The 6,048-nt window shown below is 36.9% G+C and overlaps 1 protein-coding gene across 1 annotated transcript in view; it reads right to left on the minus strand.

Moving 5' to 3' along the window:
• Positions 1-6,048, minus strand: part of CHN1 (chimerin 1) — a 131,338-nt gene that overhangs the window by 6,721 nt on the left and 118,569 nt on the right. The gene's annotated exons all lie outside the window — the stretch shown is intronic.

Consider the following 6,048-nt stretch of genomic DNA (forward strand, 5'->3'; position numbering starts at 1 on the left):
CCAAAAAAAAAAAAAAAAAAAAAGAAGAGAATTAAGCTAATGCATTCAGGTGCTCTGCATATTGTAAAATGCTACACAAATGCTGGTGATCATTATTATGATGATGATCTCTGGTAAAAGTTATTAGCTCCAACCTAATTATATATATGGTAGTAACAATTAACAGAGACAAGAAAAATTAGCCAAAACTTATAAATGAAATTGTTCTTTCATTAAATGCATAGACATTGCCAACTTGAAATAAGAACTTAAGGCATGTAGTGACTTTAAGGGAGGAATTCACACATACTGAGCACCTCCCACGTGCAAAAGACAGCCTGCATGTACAGGGAAGTCGGGTCTTTGCACATGTGTGTGTAAGTGAACAGCAGTGGAGATGGCATCGTCCAAACATCATCACTGCTAAAGACAACAGCTTCTTTAAATACATAAAACCTTCCAGAGCAAAGAGCTCAATCTAAATTATCTGAAGAAATGAATCAACACTATTCTGTACAATTAATGATCAGATGACTTCATAACCAAAATCCAAATTCCTCTTTATATCTATATTGGACAATATGTAAGATTTCTTATTCAATTATAAGGCAAATCAATGGGAAAATGTCCACTTAAAAGTTAAAAAAAAAAAGAAAAGAAAAGAAAAAAAAAGAACTTCTGTCCTTTAAATATCTTAATGTTTTGGGTAACTTCTACAACTTAGAGTTTGGTCTGGAATCTATTAGCTGTGTGATTTTGAGTAAGTTACTCAACATTTCTGTGCCTCAGTTATGTAAAATGGGAACAATAATAGTGTTTATCTATTAGGGTTCATATGAGGCTTGAAATGCTAATATATGTAAAGTACTTACATGTAATAAACTGCAACTGTTTACCATGACTATGTTGTTATTATTTAGAATAAAACTATTTTGAGAGGGCTTTTTTATGTAGTACACCAAGGTTGTCACAATTAGCTTAAGGTAAGAAGCTAAGTTGAACTCAAGGCCAATTCTGTGTCTGACAGATGTGAAGGGCAGGTCCTGAAAAGGGCTTGAATAATCGGGTTATAGATGTTTCCACATCTACATTGTTCTTAATGCATTTCATTTACACAAAAGTATCTCCAAATATGTAATGCGTCATTTCTCTCTGACTGCTTTCACCATATTTGGGGAGTTTTCAGCTATGATTTTTTCAAATAATTTTTCAGTCTCTTACTTTTCATCCTCTTCTGGGATTACAACACAAATACTAAATCTTCTGTTACTGTTCCACAGGTCTCTGAGGTTCAGCTCACTACTTAAAATCTATTTTCTCTTTCTTATTTGAACTGGATAATTTCTATTAGCCTATCTTCAAGTTTACCAATTCCTTCCTCTGTCATCTCCATTCTGCTACTGAGCCCATCATCTTGTGAGTTCATTTCAGTTATCATATTTTTCAGTTCTAAAACTTCCATTTGGTCCTTTTTAATATATTTATTTCTTCTCTGATACTTCCTATTTTTTAATTTGTTTCAAGAGTGTTCATAATTATTTGTTGGAGCATTTTTATGATAGCTGCTTTTGTTGTTTGGTAAGCCCAATGTGTCATCATGATGTTGGCATCTGTCAACTGTCTTTTTTTCCACTTGAGATTTTTCCTGGTTCTTGATGAGTAATTCTGAACTGTATCTTGGATATTTTGAGTGTTGTAAGACCATGGTTTCTATTTAAATCTTCAATTTTAGTGGGTAGTCAACCTGTTTAGATTTTGAATGCATGTCTTGGCTTACTTTTGTAGACTGTGGTTCAAATGTCAATCTACTTTACAAAACCTTTGCATGCTATTGCAGTGATATTTTGCCTACCTCACCTGTATGTTACCCAGTTACCCAAATGGTAGGACTGTACACTACACTATCTGTGGCACCATGTGGGAGAGGTACACCACTTAGTTATTGTGGGTAGGGTGGAAGTCAGGAATGTGCCCACAGACTTAGTTGGGGAGGAGTGCTGTTTTGCATGTAACTGCAGGGTGGGCATGGAAGACAGAGTTCTGATCATGGTCTCAGCCGCCGCATTACTGCAGGTCAGGAATGAAGACAGGGCTTCATCCACAGATACAGGCTGAGAGGGTGCCGTGTCTACTCTAGGGTTGGGATGAAAGTCAGCGTCCTACCCGCAGTCTCAGCCAAGGCAGGTGCTACTTTCTTACTGCAAGGTAGGGATGGAAGCTAGGGCTCCACCCATGGACTCACAGGAGAGGACTGCACCCTTGCTACTGCAGAGTCAAGGTGGAAAACAGAGCTGCACCCAGACTCTGCTGCTACAGCCTCCACTGGGGAGGGGAAGCAATGTGGTTTTTTCCACAGTGTTCACCTACAGAATGATAGGTATGGCCAAAAGGGTTCTGTCCTGCTGGGCTGCCCTTTTCCCAATGCTTTGGATAGCAAGAGTAGGCGTTTCTTGGGGTTATTTTTGTCTTTGCCTGTTGGCATTTATGGGTTATGGGCTTCTATAGTGCCCAGGCTAGGATACATAGGAGGTTAAAACACACAGACATAAAAATCACCACCAGGGAACTTGCTCCTGGCTTGTTCCTCGAGTCCTGAGATCCCTAGTCAGCCATCCAATTTTCAGAGTCTTCTATTAGTTGATGTACATATTTTGTCCAGGGTCTTCTGTTATAATTATTGGGAGGAATGAGGCAAAACATATTTATCCATTTTGCCCAGAACTGGAAGAACTCTTACACAGTGATCTAAAAGTATAAAATTCAGCAAAGCTTCATAATCTAATAATAGTGTTGATGTGCCTCATACTTTGAGTGTGTACACACAGGTCACAGATTGAGTTGGAAAGGGCTCTTGGTAACAACCTATCCCAAAATCTTCATTCCACAGATGAAGATAATGAGGCTCAGACAGGCTAAATGACTTGTTCAAGTTACTCAGTCAGGAAGTGGTGGAAGTGAGATTTCAGTCTTGGATTGCTGCTTCCTGGCCTGTGCTCTTCCCGCTGAGTCATACATACACACTTCACCATGTACACCATGTACTCGGAGTTATTTTTTTCAGCATTGAAGATGAATTTGCTATTTTCAACCTCTTATTCTATAATGTATATTGTACCCATTATTAGTTGTATACACTTGAGTTTAAAAAAAAACACTGCTATATTTTCCCTAAATGAGTCTCCTTATAAATATCTATATATGACTAATTTGATAGGACTTTCAAAAAGCAGTGATAAAACCTAGCCATTATATTGTTTTGTCATATTCCTTCCCTGTGTATGAACTCTAAATGGTAATCTAGTAGAAAGCAAAAAAGTAAAATTTTGATGCATCCATATAAAATTAAAATATCTGAATGGCACTAATGGTCTGATATTAATATTAACTTTTTTCTTTTGAATTTTTGGAGTCATCTCCCATTTTAAACATCAACAGGCTCCTAAGCTTATTTATCTCATGAAGTGAAAACTAGATGAAGTGATGACCGAGTTCAGATTTAGGTATTTAAGGAAGAGGACAATGTTTTCTAAACTGATAGTCTCTCTTCTATTTGGAAAAGATAAAACTATGGGAAAATATATTATGATCAATCTTAGTAAAAAATCTCCAAGGCCAAATCTTTGGCAGGATTGGATAAGAAGTCCTTTAGCAGACGAAAGGATAGGGCAAAGTCATTAAAATAAAGCATCTTTTTATATTCTTAAGTTCATAGTGCAATACACCAGCCCTGAGCTTGCTCTGAAAATTGCTGCTTCAGGGACTAGCAGTATATCAATATTTCAGTTTGCCATTAAGACTTTATTTGGTTTTCATACTTATTTATTAAAGTCATATAACTCCTATATAGTTCCATTTCTCCGAGGGAAGCTCTACAGCACACACACACACACACACACACACACACACACACACACACACACACACACACACACACACACAAAAGTCCATAAAAGAGTTCATTTGTTGCATCTCTTGGTTTGGTAGATTATTTTTATGTTACCATTAAACCACATTTCCCCTCTCCCAATTCCTCAAGTTAATAAGCATAGAATAAACATATGAAAGGAGGAATGAAAAATTCAAATCACATTTCATTCTGTACTTCCGTAGTAAAATATATTACTTACACTACTGACTTCAGGCTACTCTCAAGATTTTCTGGGGCTTGATTTCTCTAAAACACACGTATGCTTTATATCTAGAAAGTATAGAAACCTGTTCTTTGAAATGAATAGCTGATATTATTTATATTCTAATAATATAATGAAGTGGTGACATAATTATGTTAATGTGTTTTGAAAGGACAGATAACTATTCTTTTCCATTAGTGTTCATATTTTATATAACTGCAAATAAAAGTTTTGTTTTTAAACATATCTCTTAGTTGCTTCCTCCTGCAGAAAAAGTTGAGTAGCTCGTATTTTAATATGCATCAGAAGTCTTTACTTTCATAAGCAAAATTAAGAATATCTTGTTCTTTGGCATATTTATGAAAATATTGCTGTCAACTAAAGGGGGCTACAAGGAATTTTTAAGCAAGTCATATTAATTTTTCACTGGCTTACCAGGACAAACATAACTTTTTAGGTTATCATTCAAAGCAGTATTTAAAAGACATTACTTCTACTTCTTTTTTTCAACTTAAAAGTTAAGGGCTTGTATACTTGAAGTAATAAATATTTACATTCTATTATTTGGAAAAACTACTGCCATTTCCTTTTGGAAGCAGCAATGATAATGATACACTGCAAATAGAAAGTCACTTTAATAAATAACCAATAAGTCGTCAGTATGTATGACTTAAAACAATTATCATCCTTCTTAACTTCTTAAAATATTCTGGTAAGGCTAAAATGAAAACAATTCAGAAATGTTGGTGGAATTATGATCTTTTCTGGGAAAGGGATGTTTGACAATCTCAATGATTATATAATAGTAATAGATTACTGTAACCTATAGGCTTACATTTTATAAAGAAAGAAAAAACAGTTTGAGGAAGCTATTCTAACTGAACAATGACCATCCTCCACACTTTTCTTCCAAAGGCTACCTACGTGGGTCATAAGTACTTCTCAGGACCCCTCCCCAGCTGCAGTTAGTTACTCCCTTGAAGCACCACTTTTCGCGCTTCAAGGGTGGCTACGGTGAGGGAGACTGTGGTAGATGACGCTAAGTTTAGTGCCTGCTGTGTCACCTGGTGTTGCTTGGTTTTGAAAAGCTCATGTCATATGATGATTAGCATTCTCACGATGGTCCCTGCCACTCCCCAGTCGTCCCTGTAGGCTGTGAGGTGTGCTTAGTGGCAAGCCTAGAGCTTTCAGTACGGAAGGGACAGCTTGCCTGGTATAGCTGGATTCAGTCTGACTCCTACAGCAACCTGGTGGTTGGAACACCACCCACTACTTTATAAGATCTGAAAAAAATGGGTTGGGATACAAAATTGCTGCTTTTGGCAAATACTGCTTTAAAAATTCCTGATGAGCTCTCTTCTGTCTTGGTAGATTTTGAAAAAAGAAGCCAGAACAAAGCAAGCTGTCTTAGGGATCAAAAGCAGATAAACATGAAGGCACTTCAAAAAGTCCATGAAAGATTCACATTATCTTTCAATCTATTTTCCCACAGACTTTTAAAAGTAACTTTTGTACATCTCTTTTCTGACAGGCAGTAAGTCTGCCATTTTTCTTTAGAAATAATGTTTTTAATGTTGAGTGGTTAGTCTATCACAGTTCTCTATTGTTGTAACAAATTACCACAAAACTTGTGGCTCAGAACATGTATTCAATTATCTTACAATTCTGAAGGTCAGAAGTCCAAAATCAGTTTCATTGGGCTAAAATCAAGGTGTTAGCAGGTCTGTGTTCATCCTGGAAGCCCTAGGGGAGAATCCACTTCTCTCCTTGCCTTTTCCAGCTTCTAGAGGTACCTGCATTCCGTTGCTGGTGGCCCCTTCCTCCATCTTTAAAGCCAGCAGCATAGCATCTTCTCGTTCCCTCTGATGTCTGTTTCTGTCCTACATCATCATCTTTCTCTGACTCTCAACACCCCCGCCTCCCTCTTATATGGCCCCTT

Source organism: Galeopterus variegatus, unplaced genomic scaffold (genome assembly GCF_000696425.1).
Source record: "Galeopterus variegatus unplaced genomic scaffold, G_variegatus-3.0.2 Scaffold405, whole genome shotgun sequence".
NCBI lineage: Eukaryota > Metazoa > Chordata > Mammalia > Dermoptera > Cynocephalidae > Galeopterus > Galeopterus variegatus.